The 19,718-nt window shown below is 43.3% G+C and overlaps 1 protein-coding gene across 2 annotated transcripts in view; it reads right to left on the bottom strand.

Annotated features, from left to right (window-relative positions):
* LOC139561628 (5-hydroxytryptamine receptor 2C-like) overlaps positions 1-13,533 on the bottom strand; it is a 307,369-nt gene extending 293,836 nt beyond the window's left edge. For both annotated transcript variants that reach the window (XM_071378848.1, XM_071378847.1), the window contains exon 1: positions 12,969-13,533. The gene's annotated coding sequence lies outside the window, so the exon portion shown is untranslated. The remainder of the gene's footprint in view (positions 1-12,968) is intronic.
* Positions 13,534-19,718: the final 6,185 nt, after the last annotated feature.

Consider the following 19,718-nt stretch of genomic DNA (forward strand, 5'->3'; position numbering starts at 1 on the left):
TCTCTCTCTCTGTGTGTGTGTCTCTCTCTCTGAGTTTCTCTCTCTCTGTGTCTCTCCCTGGAGACAGGCAGTTGGAACACCCCTATATGACTGTGAGTAATAATGGAGACAGGAGGTTGGAACACCCCTATATGACTGTGAGTAATAATGGAGACAGGTAGTTGGAACACCTCTATATGACTGTGAGTAATAATGGAGACAGGCAGTTGGAACACCTCTATATGACTGTGAGTAATAATGGAGACAGGTAATTGGAACACCCCTATATGACTGTGAGTAATAATGGAGACAGGGAGTTGGAACACCCCTATATGACTGTGAGTAATAATGGAGACAGGAGGTTAGAACACCTCTATATGACTGTGAGTAATAATGGAGACAGGAGGTTGGAACACCCCTATATGACTGTGAGTAATAATGGAGACAGGTAGTTGGAACACCCCTATATGACTGTGAGTAATAATGGAGACAGGAAGTTGGAACACCCCTATATGCCTGTGAGTAATAATGGAGACAGGAGGTTGGAACACCCCTATATGACTGTGAGTAATAATGGAGACAGGTAGTTGGAACACCCCTATATGACTGTGAGTAATAATGGAGACAGGAGGTTGGAACACCCCTATATGACTGTGAGTAATAATGGAGACAGGAGGTTGGAACACCCCTATATGACTGTGAGTAATAATGGAGACAGGCAGTTGGAACACCTCTATATGACTGTGAGTAATAATGGAGACAGGCAGTTGGAACACCCCTATATGACTGTGAGTAATAATGGAGACAGGTGGTTGGAACACCCCTATATGACTGTGAGTAATAATGGAGACAGGAGGTTGGAACACCCCTATATGACTGTGAGTAATAATGGAGACAGGAGGTTGGAACACCCCTATATGACTGTGAGTAATAATGGAGACAGGCAGTTGGAACACCCCTATATGACTGTGAGTAATAATGGAGACAGGAGGTTGGAACACCCCTATATGACTGTGAGTAATAATGGAGACAGGCAGTTGGAACACCCCTATATGACTGTGAGTAATAATGGAGACAGGTGGTTGGAACACCCCTATATGACTGTGAGTAATAATGGAGACAGGCGGTTGGAACACCCCTATATGACTGTGAGTAATAATGGAGACAGGCAGTTGGAACACCCCTATATGACTGTGAGTAATAATGGAGACAGGAGGTTGGAACACCCCTATATGACTGTGAGTAATAATGGAGACAGGAGGTTGGAACACCCCTATATGACTGTGAGTAATAATGGAGACAGGTAGTTGGAACACCCCTATATGACTGTGAGTAATAATGGAGACAGGAGGTTGGAACACCCCTATATGACTGTGAGTAATAATGGAGACAGGTAGTTGGAACACCTCTATATGACTGTGAGTAATAATGGAGACAGGCAGTTGGAACACCCCTATATGACTGTGAGTAATAATGGAGACAGGAGGTTGGAACACCCCTATATGACTGTGAGTAATAATGGAGACAGGTGGTTGGAACACCCCTATATGACTGTGAGTAATAATGGAGACAGGTGGTTGGAACACCTCTATATGACTGTGAGTAATAATGGAGACAGGAGGTTGGAACACCCCTATATGACTGTGAGTAATAATGGAGACAGGAGGTTGGAACACCCCTATATGACTGTGAGTAATAATGGAGACAGGAGGTTGGAACACCCCTATATGACTGTGAGTAATAATGGAGACAGGTAGTTGGAACACCCCTATATGACTGTGAGTAATAATGGAGACAGGCGGTTGGAACACCCCTATATGACTGTGAGTAATAATGGAGACAGGCAGTTGGAACACCCCTATATGACTGTGAGTAATAATGGAGACAGGCAGTTGGAACACCCCTATATGACTGTGAGTAATAATGGAGACAGGAGGTTGGAACACCCCTATATGACTGTGAGTAATAATGGAGACAGGAGGTTGGAACACCCCTATATGACTGTGAGTAATAATGGAGACAGGTAGTTGGAACACCCCTATATGACTGTGAGTAATAATGGAGACAGGTGGTTGGAACACCCCTATATGACTGTGAGTAATAATGGAGACAGGTAGTTGGAACACCCCTATATGACTGTGAGTAATAATGGAGACAGGAGGTTGGAACACCCCTATATGACTGTGAGTAATAATGGAGACAGGTAGTTGGAACACCTCTATATGACTGTGAGTAATAATGGAGACAGGCAGTTGGAACACCCCTATATGACTGTGAGTAATAATGGAGACAGGAGGTTGGAACACCCCTATATGACTGTGAGTAATAATGGAGACAGGTGGTTGGAACACCCCTATATGACTGTGAGTAATAATGGAGACAGGTGGTTGGAACACCTCTATATGACTGTGAGTAATAATGGAGACAGGAGGTTGGAACACCCCTATATGACTGTGAGTAATAATGGAGACAGGAGGTTGGAACACCCCTATATGACTGTGAGTAATAATGGAGACAGGAGGTTGGAACACCCCTATATGACTGTGAGTAATAATGGAGACAGGTAGTTGGAACACCACTATATGACTGTGAGTAATAATGGAGACAGGAGGTTGGAACACCCCTATATGACTGTGAGTAATAATGGAGACAGGCAGTTGGAACACCCCTATATGACTGTGAGTAATAATGGAGACAGGCAGTTGGAACACCTCTATATGACTGTGAGTAATAATGGAGACAGGCAATTGGAACACCCCTATATGACTGTGAGTAATAATGGAGACAGGAGGTTGGAACACCCCTATATGACTGTGAGTAATAATGGAGACAGTAGGTTGGAACACCCCTATATGACTGTGAGTAATAATGGAGACAGGAGGTTGGAACACCCCTATATGACTGTGAGTAATAATGGAGACAGGTGGTTGGAACACCCCTATATGACTGTGAGTAATAATGGAGACAGGTGGTTGGAACACCCCTATATGACTGTGAGTAATAATGGAGACAGGAGGTTGGAACACCCCTATATGACTGTGAGTAATAATGGAGACAGGTGGTTGGAACACCCCTATATGACTGTGAGTAATAATGGAGACAGGTGGTTGGAACACCCCTATATGACTGTGAGTAATAATGGAGACAGGTGGTTGGAACACCCCTATATGACTGTGAGTAATAATGGAGACAGGTGGTTGGAACACCCCTATATGACTGTGAGTAATAATGGAGACAGGTGGTTGGAACACCCCTATATGACTGTGAGTAATAATGGAGACAGGAGCTTGGAACACCCCTATATGACTGTGAGTAATAATGGAGACAGGCAGTTGGAACACCCCTATATGACTGTGAGTAATAATGGAGACAGGAGGTTGGAACACCTCTATATGACTGTGAGTAATAATGGAGACAGGTGGTTGGAACACCCCTATATGACTGTGAGTAATAATGGAGACAGGAGGTTGGAACACCCCTATATGACTGTGAGTAATAATGGAGACAGGTAATTGGAACACCCCTATATGACTGTGAGTAATAATGGAGACAGGTAATTGGAACACCAGCTCTCCCTTTACAGGTCATCAGACAACACACAGAAACCACACAATCATACTGTAATCCTCTCTCTCTCTCTCTCTCTCTCTCTCTCTCTCTCTCTCTCTCTCTCTCTCTCTCTCTCTCTCTCTCTCTCTCTCTCTCTCTCTCTCTCTCTCTCTCTCTCTCACTCACTCACTCACTCACTCACTCACTCACTCACTCACTCACTCACTCACTCACTCACTCACTCACTCACTCACTCACACTCTCTCTCTCTCTCTCTCTCTCTCTCTCTCTCACTCTCCATCCCTCTCTCTCTCTTTCTCCATCACTCTCTCTCTTTCTCCATCACTCTCTCTCTTTCTCCATCACTCTCTCTCTTACTCCATCACTCTCTCTGTCTCTCTCTCTCTTTCTCCATTACTCTCTCTCTCTTTATTTCTCCATCACTCTCTCTCTCTTTCTTTCTCCATCACTCTCTCTCTCTTTCTTTCTCCATCACTCTCTCTCTCTATCTTTCTCCATCACTCTCTCTCTCTTTCTTTCTCCATCTCTCTCTCCCTCTTTCTCTCTCCATCACACTCTCCCTCTGTCTCGCACTCCGCCTCTACCCCTCCCCTCCATAATGGCCCTTCATTAAATCAATATTTGTCTTGGTCCCAAATGTCACCCTATGATTTATGTAGTCATAGGTACACTACGTATTGTAGTTTGGTCAAACGCAGTGGACTACATAGGGAATAGGGTGCCATTTTGGAGGTATCCTTTGACTCATGTCCAACACAGCTCATCCTTAGCCATGTAGGAACATAGTGTTTGACTTCAACCTCTCAACTCTCTGCTCGTAAAATCATGTTAGGACTCAAACTAGAAACTAGGCTACATTGCCTAAACCCAATTTAACCTATCCATCTAGCAGTAGTCGAAGCAATTTGAGATAGAGGGGGGGTAATCCTATAGCTGACCAATGGGTACAGTGCACATACACACACAAACAGATGCTCTCTTTCTCTTTTAATGTAACCCCCCCCCGCTAAAATCTATTCAAGGAAAAGCGATTTCCTCCTCTGTAAGGTGAATCAGCCAGCATCCAAAAACTTTCAGCATTTCCACTTTGTTAAATGACACCACTCAAAACCCCCACTGGGTGAACAGGGTCCATATCAGGGGATATCTCCACATGTGTTTGATATTCTAGATCATATTTAGAGTTTTGTGAATATGTACCATATCCTGACAAAGTCTGACTCCAGATGTATCTTTTCCACATGATATTGGGATTACTCCGAATATCACACACATTTCCTGTGGCCGAATATGACTCATTCAATATCCTGAGATATGTGACATCCTATTTTCTCTCTTCGTGTTGACAAATACTGACTGCATTGGGAAAGTATTCAGACCCCTTGACTTTTTCCACATTTTGTTACATTACAGCCTTATTCTAAAATGGATTTAACTTTTTTTTAAATCCTCAGCAATCTGCACACAATACCCCATAATGACAAAGCGAAAACTGTTTTTTTTAAATTTCTTGCAAATTTGTTAAACATAAAAAAAACGAAATACCTTATTTACATAAGTATTCAGACCCTTTGCTACGAGACTCAAAATCGAGCTCAGGTGCTTCCTGTTTTCATGGATCATCCTTGAGATGTTTCTACAACTTGATTGGAGTCTACTTGTGTTAAATTAAATTGAATGGACATGATTTGGAAAGGCACACACCTGTCTATGTAAGGTCCCACAGTTGACAGTGCATGTCAGAGCAAAAAACAAGTCATGAGGTTAAAGGAATTGTCTGTAGAGGTCAGACAGGATTGTGTCTAGGCACAGATCTGGGTAAGGGTCTCAAAACATTTCTGCAGCATTGAAGGTCACCAAGAACACAGTGGCCTCCATCATTCTTAAATGGAAGAAGTTTGGAACCATCAAGACTCTTCCTAGAGCTGTCCGCCTGGCCAAACAATTGGGGGAGAAGGGCCTTGGTCAGGGAGGTGACCAGGAATCCGATGGCCACTCTGACAGAGCTCTAGAGTTCCTCTGTGGAGATGAGAGAACCTTTCTGAAGGACAACCGTCTCCGTAGCACTTCACCAATCAGGCCTTTATGGTAGAGTGGCCAGATGGAAGCCACTCCTCAGTAAAAGGCACATGACAGCCCGCTTGGAGTTTGCCAAAAGGCACCTAAAGACTCTTGGACCACAGAAAACAAGATTCTCTGGTCTGATGAAACCAAGATTGAACCTTTGGCCTGAATGCCAAGCGTCACATCTGGAGAAAACCTGGCACCATCCCTACGGTAAAGCATGGTGGTGGCAGCATCATGCTGTGTGGATGTTTTTCAGCTGCAGGGACTGAGCTGCAGGGACTGAGACACCTGAAAATAGCTGTGCAGCAATGCGCCCCATCCAACTTGATAGAGCTTGAGAGGATCCACAGAGAAGAATGGGAGAAACTCCCCAAATACAGGTGTGCCAAGCTTGTAGCATCATACCCAAGAAGACTCGAGGCTGTAATCATTGCCAAATGTGCTTCAAAAAAGTACTGAGTAAAAGGTCTGAATACCTATGTAAATGTAATATTTCAGTTTTTCATGTTTATTACATTTGCAAAAACGTCTAAACAAGTGTTTTTGCTTTGTCATTATGGGGTATTGTGATGTCATTATTGTGTATTGTGATGTCATTATGGGGTATTGTGATGCCATTATGGGGAATTGTGTGTAGATTGATGAGGGAGAAAAAAACAACGTAATCAATTTTAGAATAAGGCTGTATCAAAACAAAATGTGGAAAAATCAAGGGGTCTGAATACTTTCTGAATGTACTGTACAATCGCATATCTGTGTTTTCTCAGCACATTTAACATAGGAAGATCTTGATATGCTTTATGATGTAGGAGAAAATAAGAACGATTGCTGATGCATTTCTGAGTTTTCAGTACATGCTCATTAATTTGATAAATATGAAATCCATATTTTTCTTTGATGCCCATATCATTTTTGAATTCCCTCTGGATTTCATACAAGACGATATGCTGGGTTGCCTGTAATAATGCTATTTTTAATGTCGGCTGTATAACTGTTTTTTTTTTTTTTTACGGATGAGTTGCTGAAGTTGTTAGTTCGTTATGCCGATTATTTATCACAAGTGCGCTGCACACATATGTGGCTTGTGTTTTTTGGCAGAAATGCCTTCTGGAACATGTGAACCCTAATGTGCCTTAAAAATAAATGTGTATGCCATCTGTAAATACAAATACAAATAAAACTGTTAAATTACTAGTCTAGTAACTAGTTTACTAGTCTGTTAAATTACTAGTCCAGAAAAAGTGAGTAACCTTCCCGCTAGCCATGATTGGCTGAGATAATGTGTGGGCTGGACATGCCGAGAGATGATTTTGGATTGGTCTGCCATGTAGCAAGCTTCTGTCTATAACATGAGCTGGTCAGTAATCCTTTCTATCGTGGCTGTTTTGAAAGACATCGTGTAGTAGAACTGCAAAAGTGCCTGAATGTCATGGTATGGCCGGGTATGGACTCATTAGATATCCTGAGATAGGGGCCTGAATGTCATGGTATGGCCGGGTATGGACTCATTAGATATCCTGAGATAGGTGCCTGAATGTCATGGTATGGCCGGGTATGGACTCATTAGATATCCTGAGATAGGTGCCTGAATGTCATGGTATGGCCGGGTATGGACTCATTAGATATCCTGAGATAGGTTCCTGAATGTCATGGTATGGCCGGGTATGGACTCATTAGATATCCTGAGATAGGGGCCTGAATGTCATGGTATTGCCGGGTATGGACTCATTAGATATGAGATAGGGGCCTGAATGTCATAGTATGGCCGGGTATGGACTCATTAGATATCCTGAGATAGGGGCCTGAATGTCATGGTATGGCCGGGTATGGACTCATTAGATATCCTGAGATAGGTGCCTGAATGTCATGGTATGGCCGGGTATGGACTCATTAGATATCCTGAGATAGGGGCCTGAATGTCATGGTATGGCCGGGTATGGACTCATTAGATATCCTGAGATAGGTTCCTGAATGTCATGATATGGCCGGGTATGGACTCATTAGATATCCTGAGATAGGGGCCTGAATGTCATGGTATGGCCGGGTATGGACTCATTAGATATCCCGAGATAGGGGCCTGAATGTCATGGTATGGCCGGGTATGGACTCATTAGATATCCTGAGATAGGTGCCTGAATGTCATGGTATGGCCGGGTATGGACTCATTAGATATCCTGAGATAGGGGCCTGAATGTCATGGTATGGCCGGGTATGGACTCATTAGATATCCTGAGATAGGGGCCTGAATGTCATGGTATGGCCGGGTATGGACTCATTAGATATCCTGAGATAGGGGCCTGAATGTCATGATATGGCCGGGTATGGACTCATTAGATATCCTGAGATAGGTTCCTGAATGTCATGATATGGCCGGGTATGGACTCATTAGATATCCTGAGATAGGTGCCTGAATGTCATGGTATGGCCGGGTATGGACTCATTAGATATCCTGAGATAGGGGCCTGAATGTCATGGTATGGCCGGGTATGGACTCATTAGATATCCTGAGATAGGTTCCTGAATGTCATGATATGGCCGTGTATGGACTCATTAGATATCCTGAGATAGGTGCCTGAATGTCATGTTATGGCCGGGTATGGACTCATTAGATATCCTGAGATAGGTTCCTGAATGTCATGGTATGGCCGGGTATGGACTCATTAGATATCCTGAGATAGGGGCCTGAATGTCATGATATGGCCGGGTATGGACTCATTAGATATCCTGAGATAGGTGCCTGAATGTCATGGTATGGCCGGGTATGGACTCATTAGATATCCTGAGATAGGTGCCTGAATGTCATGGTATGGCCGGGTATGGACTCATTAGATATCCTGAGATAGGGGCCTGAATGTCATGGTATGGCCGGGTATGGACTCATTAGATATCCTGAGATAAGCCTATGTGGACATCTTATTTGCTCTATATGTTGACAAATACTGACAGTAGGCCTACACAGTATATTTTCTCAGCATGTACATATGCTCTTGGCTGAGGTCCATATCAGGATCTTGATATGCATTTTGATCTGGTAAATAATTTCTGATGCTTACTTGAGTTTTGCACCATTTTATTTTTTTTAAGAATGTGAAATGTCAGAACAATAGTAGAGAGAATGATTTATTTCAGCTTTTATTTATTTCATCACATTCCCAATGGGTCAGAAGTGTAAATACACTCAATTAGTATTTGGTAGCATTACCTTTAAATTCTTTAACTTGGGTCAAACGTTTTGGGTAGCCTTCCACAAGCTTCGCACAATAAGTTGGGTGAATTTTGGCCCATTCCTCCTGACAGAGCTGGTGTAACTGAGACAGGTTTGTAGGCCTCCTTGCTCGCACACGCTTTTTCAGTTCCGCCCACAAATGTTCTATGGGATTGAGGTCAGGGCTTTGTGATGGCCACTAATACCTTGACTTTGTTGTCCTTAAGCCATTTTGCCACAACTTTGGAAGTAAGCTTGGGGTCATTGTCCATTTGGAAGACCCATTTGCGACCAAGCTTTAACTTCCTGACTGATGTCTTGAGAAGTTGCTTCAATATATCCACATACTTTTCCTTCCTCATGATGCATTCTATTTTGTGAAGTGCACCAGTCCCTCCTGCAGCAAAGTACCCCCACAACATGATGCTGCCACCCCTGTTCTTCACGGTTGGGATGGTGATCTTCGGCCTGCAAGCCTCCCCTTTCTCCTCCAAACATACCGATGGTCATTATGGCCAAACAGTTATTTTTTTTGTTTTTTCAGACCAGAGGACACTTCTCCAAAAAGTGCGATCTTTGTTCCCATGTGCATGTGCAAACCGTAGTCTGGCTTTTTTATGGCGGTTTTGGAGCAGTGTCTTCTTCCTTGCTGAGCGGGCTTTCAGGCTATGTCGATATAAGACTTGTTTTACTGTGGATGTAGATACTTTTGTACCTGTTTCCTCCAGCATCTTCACAGGGTCCTTTGCTGTTGTTCTGGGATTGATTTGCATTTTTTGCACCAAAGAACGTTAATCTCTAGGAGACAGTACGTGTCTCCTTCCTGAGTGGAATGACGGCTGCGTGGTCCCATGGTGTTTATACTTGCGTACTATTGTTTGTAGAGATGAACATGATACCTTCAGGCATTTGGAAATTGCTCCCAAGGAAGAACCAGACTTGTGGAGGTCTACAATTTGTTTTCTCAGGTCTTGGCTGATTTCTTTTGAATTTCCCATGATGTCAAGCAAAGAGGCACTGAGTTTGAAGGTAGGCCTTGAAATACATCCACAGGTACACCTCCAATTGTACATCTCCATGTACTGAGAACCCAGCTGGCTGTATGGATGGGAGTGTATATCTGGAGAGAGCCATGAATCTGTGAAACAAAGTATGTTACAGTCCCTGATGTCTCTCTGGAAGGAGATCCTCGCCCTGAGCTCATCTACTTTATCATCCAGGGACTTGACATTAGCAAGTAATACACTCAGAAGCGGTGGATGGTGTGCACGCCTCCTGAGTCGGACTAGAAGTCCACTCCGAATACCTCTTCTCCGGCGGCGGCATCTTGGAGCAGCCGCTGGGATACATTAATTTGCCCTGGGTGGTACGAACAAAGGATCCAATTCGGGAAAGTTGTATTCCTGGTCGTAATGCTGGTGAGTTACTGCAGCTCTGATATCCAAAAGTTCTTTCCGGCTGTTTGTAATAACACAAAAAAACGTTCTGTGCTAATAATGTAAGAAATAAGAAGTAACACACAAAAAAACGAAATACTGCAAAGTTGCATCGGAGCTAGAAGCAGAGCTGCCATGTCTGTCGGCGCCATCATAGCCTTTAGCTCAGTGCGGATGTTGCCTTTAATCTATTGCTTCTGGTTGGGGTATGTACGGTCACTGTGGGGATGAAGTCGTCGTTGCACTTGTTAATTAAGACGGTGACTGATGCGGTAAACTCCTCAATGCCATCGGCTGAATCCTGGAACATATTGCAGTCTGTGCCAGTGAAACAATCCTGTAGCTTAGCATATGCTTCATCGAACCACTTCCGTATTGAGCGTGTCGCTGGTACTTCCTGTTTGAGTTATTTGGAGAATTTGGAGAATAGGGTTATGGTCAGATTTGAGTTTTGGTCAGATTTGGAGAATAGGGTTATGGTCAGATTTGGAGAATAGAATTATGGTCAGATTTGGAGAATTGTGTTATGGTCAGATTTGAGTTTTGGTCAGATTTGGAGAATAGGGTTATGGTCAGATTTGGAGAATAGGGTGATGGTCAGATTTGGAGAATAGGGTTATGGTCAGAATAGGGTGATCGTCAGATTTGGAGAATAGGGTTATGGTCAGATGGAGGGAGCGCTTTGAGTCTCCTCACAGTAACTGGCTGCCGGAAAGATACCGTAAAAACAATACAGTCTATTGGTGTATGTCTATATGTACTGCCGTGTGTCTATCACAGTCAACGGAAATGTAATTTACAATGGAAGTGTACTCCAGAGTGTGTGTGTGTGTGTGTGTGTGTGTGTGTGTGTGTGTGTGTGTGTGGGCTTGTGTACTGTATGTGTGTGTGTGTGTGTGTGTGTGTGTGTGTGTGTGTGTGTGTGTGTGTGTGTGTGTGTGTGTGTGTGTGTGTGTGTGTGTGTGTGTGTGTGTGTGTGTGTGTGTGTGTGTGTGTGTGTGTGTGTGTGTGTGTAAATGGGCTTGTGTACTTATGTATGTGTGTGTGTGTGTGTGTGTGTGTGTGTGTGTGTGTGTGTGTGTGTGTGTGTGTGTGTGTGTGTGTGTGTGTGTGTGTGTGTGTGTGTGTGTGTGTACGTGTGTGTGTGTGTGTGTGTGTGTGTGTGTGTGTGTGTGTGTGTGTGTGTGTGTGTGTGTGTGTGTGTGTGTGTGTGTGTGTGTGTGTGTGTGTGTGTGTGTGTGTGTGTGTGTGTGTGTGTGTGTGTGTGTGTGTGTGTGTGTGTGTGTGGGTGTGTACGTTTGTGTGTGTGTGTGTGTGCGTGTGTACTTGTGTATGTATGTGTGTGTGCGTGTGTGTGTGTGTGTGCGTGTGTGTGTAAATGGGCTTGTGTACATATGTACGTATGCTAGTATGTGTGTGTGTGCGTGTGTGCGGCGTACGTGTGTGGACTGGATTGGGTCTCTATCCTATAGTAAATAGGATTAGACTAAAGAAGGTATTATTAGCCATCATAATCCACAAATGTATTATTTTCATCAGATGAAAATGAAAATAGACCAAAGATTTACATTACTCAAATATAATCTCACACCCCCATATCATGCAAACATAGGACTATAAAAAATCACATTTATTTGCATCATGTTATCAGCACACACAGCACATTATGGTCATTTCAAATAAGCGATTTAGTGAAATATAAACTCAACCCCATACCACACAAAAAGGATTTAAAAAAAACACACATGCACACACACGCACATCTGTGTCAGACAAATTATATTGCATCATTCATCTGCACACACAACACACTAAACGGTAATTCATAGTGTCATTTAGCAGTTTTCTCAGCAACATAAACTAAGGAAAAACAGAGAAAAGTAGGTGATGCTAATTTGACTGGACCAAGCCGACCACAAACAAATCGGACCGGTATTATAGTCCAGTACAGACTGTGTGTGTGTGTGTGTGTGTGTGTGTGTGTGTGTGTGTGTGTGTGTGTGTGTGTGTGTGTGTGTGTGTGTGTGTGTGTGTGTGTGTGTGTGTGTGTGTGTGTGTGTGTGTGTGTGTGTGTGCGCCAAAATGACCTAACAGCTGGATTCACATCTAATCATTGAATAACGCTCACCTTTATTAATCAATCAATCAAACCAACCAGATGACAGACTAATTGCCGACGTTTACATTGATAAATGAACTATAACAGTTTTGAACCACTCTGAAATTACAGCTATGATCTGTCTGTCAGTGCGTATGAGTGCCCACACCCTGATCCACCCCATTCACATTTTCATACCATCAACCGTCATTAACCGTCATTACGGCTATGCGTAAAAATGGCAATTACGCACAGCAGAGGGTACAGCTGTGTAGCATTTCAGACGCGGGAATTATCCTATCTAGATATTTTTGGTGAACTTTCCTTAAAACATTCCTGGCTTGACATAAAGGATATCGTTAGCAAAACCGCCAGACTGTTAGAATATTTTTGGTCCACGGTTTAATTAATAGCCTGTAATAAAATAAACACTTCTCTGAGATTCAATACCACTGTACTTGTGTCAAAACAAGCGTGTCTGACACAGCTACAAGTGTATTCCAAATGCCACCAACACATAATTGCAAGATCAAATATTATTACCACAGAGGTGTTATTGCCATGTAGTCAAAACATATATAACTTCATGCCTATATAAAGCAGTTCCACTTACCCATAAGGTGATCCTGTCTCTCAATCACGTCCTTTTCCTTCTTCCCTCTTGTCTTTATCCAACTGCCGTTTTGTTTCTCCGTCGTTGTGTCCTTGCTTGTCCACGGTTCGTTCGGAATTCCACTCAACTCAAAGTCCTTTTCATAGCGCAATATGCGTTTTCCTCTGCCCTGTCTCCGACTTAGACTGAAAAGACTCCGAAATTAAACGGTATCCGGTAAAAGCACTCTCCTCCTCCGCCGTCGCAGCAACCCGTATGCAAGTCACACACTGTCCGACAAGCAGCACAGCGGGTTAGGGTTTGTGGTTAGGGCTACTGCGTTGGCATGACTCCAGCACCGGCGCTAGAGCGAGACAGTCCGTTGGAGCTCTCTCTCGCCTGAATATTTTTCTCCATGCACGCGCGCATGATTGTCGCGCGCTTTGCAAAAACCAAGAGTTGAATTTCCGCCCCGTCCTGGTTTTGGGGTCCCGCACTGTGACAATCATGCAATACTGTGCGGTACCAACATGTAGCCTACTCTAGTTTCCCCACACCTGTGTCAAAGAAAACACATTTATAAAACTCCGTGTCTATGTCCTGCAGCCTATGACGCGTTGACAAAACATTTTTATCATAATGAAATATTGTATCCTTAAGCACCTTTCAAACACTCTCAAATAGACTACTGGAGGCTACGAGATAATAAAATCAGCAACTTATGTCGTTTTTTTAAAATGTGATAGGTAGCCTATCAGCAGCTTGTCATGTACGAACACAGCTACGAACCCTATGTGTACATAATAACACGTTTATCACAGTAATGATAACCTGGTAATCGATACTAATTTGTAATTTATAATGATCATGGGCTGTATGCTGCAACAAGGTTTCACAGTCACATCAGATCACAGTCACATCAGAATTGGACGTTCAACCATGTTCCATCTTTCCTATAGCCTGCTTGACGCATGACACTACACACACACGCACATGCAAGCCAGACAGATTGGAGTGATTATGAAATCGGATTTGAGCTATCTTTGATAGACATAGTCCTTATCTCTGTTCTGGGCTGTAGGCCTGTGCAGTGAGGTGAAACAGTAGCAGATAGACATGCAATGGCTAGAGCTGCTATTCCTTACGATAGATCCACATCGTAAAGACTGATGTCTGTCATTATAGAGCTGCTATTCCTTACGATAGATCCACATGGTAAAGAGTGATGTCTGTTATTATAGAGCTGCTATTCCTTACGATAGATCCACATGGTAAAGAGTGATGTCTGTCATTCATTCAGTATTCCACTTATTGATATATTATTATTGTATTTTATTACGTATTTATTGTATTATTTTTCTCGAGCTGCAAAATGATGTAAAGTTGAGTGCTTTAAACGTTATGTTTGTCACACAGTACAATGGATATTTGGTGACCTCTGTTGGGTCCTTGAGTAGCCTGGGCGACATGTACATGTGTCATAACGTCATAACTACACACACATACCTTCCAGATTAGCCTTAATGGACTTCAATCAGTCATCCCGCCTGTTAGCTCTTCCTTTGATCAATAGATGCTTGTTCGCATAGGTTATACCAGACTGAAATGTGTGTGTGTGTGTGTGTGTGCGCGCGCGCTTGCGCGTGAGTGTCAAAATAGGAGACGCTTACTCTAGCCTGGATAAGCCAGACTGAATTGTACTAAAATCAGTCTAGATGCCAAGCTAAGCTTATCCAGCAGTCCAGTGTTTCCCAATTTGATTTCTATATGCGGTCCCGTTTTTTTCATGGCACATCCTGTACATTTTGTTAATGGATGTTATAATAAAGAACATAGGCAACTCGTTAGTTTCTCATTTGGGGAAGCGTACAGTTTATCCTACCATTTCTACCTATATGCGCATTTTCGTGAAACAGTTTCACTCCAATAATAACGTTTTCGTTTCAAAAAAATATTTTCACGTGGTAATTTATAAAAAATATAAATTAAAATGATATCTAAAAGGTACAATTCAACTAATGCTCACCAGCCTTTGCCATAAGGAAACATTGATAGCCTACACAGTGATCCTTTGGCGGCTCAAGAAATTGGCGCATGGAACTTAAAGATAGCCTATAGGCCAATTCAGCAGTAGGCCATCATCAACTAAGTAAAATACATAGTCCTAAATCTGACTAATAATAACAATAGAAAATACCCTGACGAAATCAAATGATTCTCTCTACTCCGCCGGTCTGCCTCCCTTTCTATTTGTCTTGATTTGAGCTATCTAGTGAATTTCAACACTGTATCACTCTCCTGGGTGGCGCAGCTAGAGGCGTCACTACAGACCCTGGTTCGTTCCCAGGCTGTGTCACAACCGGCCGTGATCAGGAGTCCCATTGGGCGGCGCACAATTGGCCCAGCGTCGTCCGGGTTAGGGAAGGGTTTGGCCGGGGGAATAGGCCGCCATTGTAAATAAGAATTTGTTCTTAACTGATTGCCGAGTTAAATAAAGGTTAAATAAATCAATACAACTCAGCAGGTTGGCGTGCGCTCGCTCGACATTATCAGCACAGAGAAACCATACAGCTCAACCACCAGCTCATCACTTTCATCACACAATGAAAGAATTGACAAAATTCCTAAATGATGGTTATGAAATAAATCAAAACTTGTTTCTCACCGGTGTAGCAGGCTGTGAACTCTGCAAACAATGTTTCCACTCTGAGAATGAGAACAGTAAAATACTTTAATAGATCCATTGACAGAAATTAATGAAACCAAATTATGGGGATTAACGGTACATTTACTGGGCTTACTGGTTTCATAAGTAATGGGGAATTTATATATTTATATATATAAAAAGGGTAAACAATTCACACAATGAAATGTGCAAGAATTGGCGGGAGACAGCGGAGCACATTCTGGATAGCTGAGTGTATTCATTCTGGAGAGAGAAGCCGCTGTAGGCTACTTCCCCACAGACCCCTCCCCTTCTTCTTGTCTCAACATTTTAAATGCCACATCATCTTCACATATTCTAGATGCTTTTCACTGACAGCAGCAACTCAATAATCAGTTGGCCCTATTGCCTTGCGCGCTGCCCAATTGCAGGCTTCCCAAATAGGCGTACCTTTGTTTACTTGTGATTTGAAACAATACACATCTATTTAAACAAAATGAATAGTTCTATTGCTAAATTAAGTTATCTGGTGAAGCATTTTACAATTATTTTATTTAGACAGGAGTAATTATATACTTTTAAAATGTAAGGGAAGCCAGGATCCGAACAGTGCACTGTGCACCCGCTACGTTTCCTTTCTAATTTGCAAGTGGCAGAATCCAGAGATCTGTATGTAAGACGAGATGCTAATGTTTCCGCCCTAACAATGAGAGTCTTTGTCCAAAAGGCGCCATTGCAGGTGACACGCTTAGGTCTAGCCCAGATTTTGGGCGAGAGTGGGCCCTCTCGCTTTGCCTCTTCCTCTTCGCTGAAACTAGCGAGCGAAACAGCAGTGCTCTCTTACTGTACGTAGCCAATATATCTGAAGCTGTCTGGCCAGAAAATGTATGACACGCCATACTATTTGTGTCCAGAAAGCATCCAGAAAGATTCATGGTCTACACATACGGAGACAGAGGGGCGCTGTTTCGCTCGCGTTGATGCTTTATCTGAGATCAATGCGTATTTTTGTCAGCGCGGGTCTCGGTCAAATAAATAATCAATATTTCAATATTTTATTTGGTCGGGCAAGGAGATACGGTAGAGCGGGCCAGCCCCCCTAGGACCCTCCTTTAAGGGTTTGCACCAACCTGCCTGAAGTGTCAGATGGGTGTTGTTTGGGATTATTCACCATTCTATTTATCGGTCCATTAAACGAGGCAAGCTCAATCAAGCACAGATAAAGTATTTGAAATGATTTGAAATAGCATTTGAATTCTGTACAGCATATCCAGCAGCCAGTCAGTATAGCATTAAACTGATTTAAAACAGCTGAACATGAGGAAGAAGTAAAACATGAAACATTTAAGCTGTCTCACCATGTGTAGCTAATGTGGCGCTAAAATATGAGAGAGGCACACACACACACACTCACTCACTCACACACACACACACACACACACACACACACACACACACACACACACACACACACACACACACACACACACACACACACACACACACACACACACACACACACACACACACACACACACACACACACACACACACACACACACACACACACACACACACACACACACACACACACACCTGTCCTACTTTGTGCAAACTCATGTTTTTCTTCTTATAAGGATACTTAAGCAGGCATAACTAGAGGTGATTTCTGGGCCTTTTGGTCAACTGGGTACTCAGCCTCAAAGCTAAAGTCAAGCCAAGTGTAAGTTATAGTTTGCCTGGGATAAACTCTGATATCTTGCTTCTCAGTGAGGTTAACACAATAACAACAAGATGAGAGAGTGAGAGAGTGAGTGAGAGAGAGAGAGACATGGCAACGCAGGCTGGATAGGGAGGCATACATAGTTAGCTAAATTGTCTTAGGTCCCTCATCTTTTATTCTTCTGTGTGACCACTGATCTATGATGATTGGAGAGGAGTAATGACAGGGGTTCTAGGGAACAGGGTCAGGCTAGGATAGGATTGTAATTGGATACGAATAAGGACAGGGGTTCTAGGGAACAGGGTCAGGCTAGGATAGGATTGTAATTGGAAAGGAATAAGGACAGGGGTTCTAGGGAACAGGGTCAGGCTAGGATAGGATTGTAATTGGATAGGAATAAGGACAGGGGTTCTAGGGAACAGGGTCAGGCTAGGATAGGATTGTAATTGGATAGGAATAAGGACAGGGGTTCTAGGGGACAGGGTCAGGCTAGGATAGGATTGTAATTGGATAGGAATAAGGACAGAGGTTACAGTGTCAGGCTAGGATAGGATTGTAATTGGATAAGAGTAATGACAGGGGTTCTAGGGAACAGGGTCAGGCTAGGATAGGATTGTAATTGGATAGGAATAAGGACAGGGGTTCTAGGGAACAGGGTCAGGCTAGGATAGGATTGTAATTGGATAGGAATAAGGACAGAGGTTACAGGGTCAGGCTAGGATAGGATTGTAATTGGATAGGAATAAGGACAGGGGTTCTAGGGAACAGGGTCAGGCTAGGATAGGATTGTAATTCGATAGGAATAAGGACAGGGGTTCTAGGGAACAGGGTCAGCCTAGGATAGGATTGTAATTGGATAGGAATAAGGACAGGGGTTCTAGGGAACAGGGTCAGGCTAGGATAGGATTGTAATTGGATAGGAATAAGGACAGGGGTTCTAGGGAACAGGGTCAGGCTAGGATAGGATTGTAATTCGATAGGAATAAGGACAGGGGTTCTAGGGAACAGGGTCAGGCTAGGATAGGATTGTAATTGGAGAGGAATAATGACAGAGGTTCTAGGGAACAGGGTCAGGCTAGGATAGGATTGTAATTGGATAGGAATAAGGACAGGGGTTCTAGGGAACAGGGTCAGGCTAGGATAGGATTGTAATTGGATAGGAATAAGGACAGGGGTTCTAGGGAACAGGGTCAGGCTAGGATAGGATTGTAATTGGATAGGAATAATGACAGAGGTTCTAGGGAACAGGGTCAGGCTAGGATAGGATTGTAATTGGATGGGAATAAGGACAGGGGTTCTAGGGAACAGGGTCAGGCTAGGATAGGATTGTAATTGGATAGGAATAAGGACAGAGGTTCTAGGGAACAGGGTCAGGCTAGGATAGGATTGTAATTGGATGGGAATAAGGACAGGGGTTCTAGGGAACAGGGTCAGCCTAGGATAGGATTGTAATTGGATAGGAATAAGGACAGAGGTTACAGGGTCAGGCTAGGATAGGATTGTAATTGGATGGGAATAAGGACAGGGGTTCTAGGGAACAGGGTCAGGCTAGGATAAGATTGTAATTGGACAGGAATAAGGACAGGGGTTCTAGGGAACAGGGTCAGGCTAGGATAGGATTGTAATTGGATAGGAATAAGGACAGAGGTTCTAGGGAACAGGGTCAGGCTAGGATAGGATTGTAATTGGATGGGAATAAGGACAGGGGTTCTAGGGAACAGGGTCAGGCTAGGATAGGATTGTAATTGGATAGGAATAAGGACAGGGGTTCTAGGGAACAGGGTCAGGCTAGGATAGGATTGTAATTGGATGGGAATAAGGACAGGGGTTCTAGGGAACAGGGTCAGGCTAGGATAAGATTGTAATTGGACAGGAATAAGGACAGGGGTTACAGGGAACAGGGTCAGGCTAGGATAGGATTGTAATTGGATAGGAATAAGGACAGAGGTTCTAGGGAACAGGGTCAGGCTAGGATAGGATTGTAATTGGATAGGAATAAGGACAGGGGTTCTAGGGAACAGGGTCAGGCTAGGATAGGATTGTAATTGGATAGGAATAAGGACAGGGGTTCTAGGGAACAGGGTCAGGCTAGGATAGGATTGTAATTGGATAGGAATAAGGACAGGGGTTCTAGGGAACAGGGTCAGGCTAGGATAGGATTGTAATTGGATGGGAATAAGGACAGGGGTTCTAGGGAACAGGGTCAGGCTAGGATAAGATTGTAATTGGATAGGAATAAGGACAGGGGTTCTAGGGAACAGGGTCAGGCTAGGATAGGATTGTAATTGGATAGGAATAAGGACAGGGGTTACAGGGTCAGGATAGGATAAGATTGTAATTGGATAGGAATAAGGACAGGGGTTCTAGGGAACAGGGTCAGGCT

The sequence above is a fragment of the Salvelinus alpinus genome, chromosome 31 (genome assembly GCF_045679555.1).
Source record: "Salvelinus alpinus chromosome 31, SLU_Salpinus.1, whole genome shotgun sequence".
Lineage (NCBI taxonomy): Eukaryota > Metazoa > Chordata > Actinopteri > Salmoniformes > Salmonidae > Salvelinus > Salvelinus alpinus.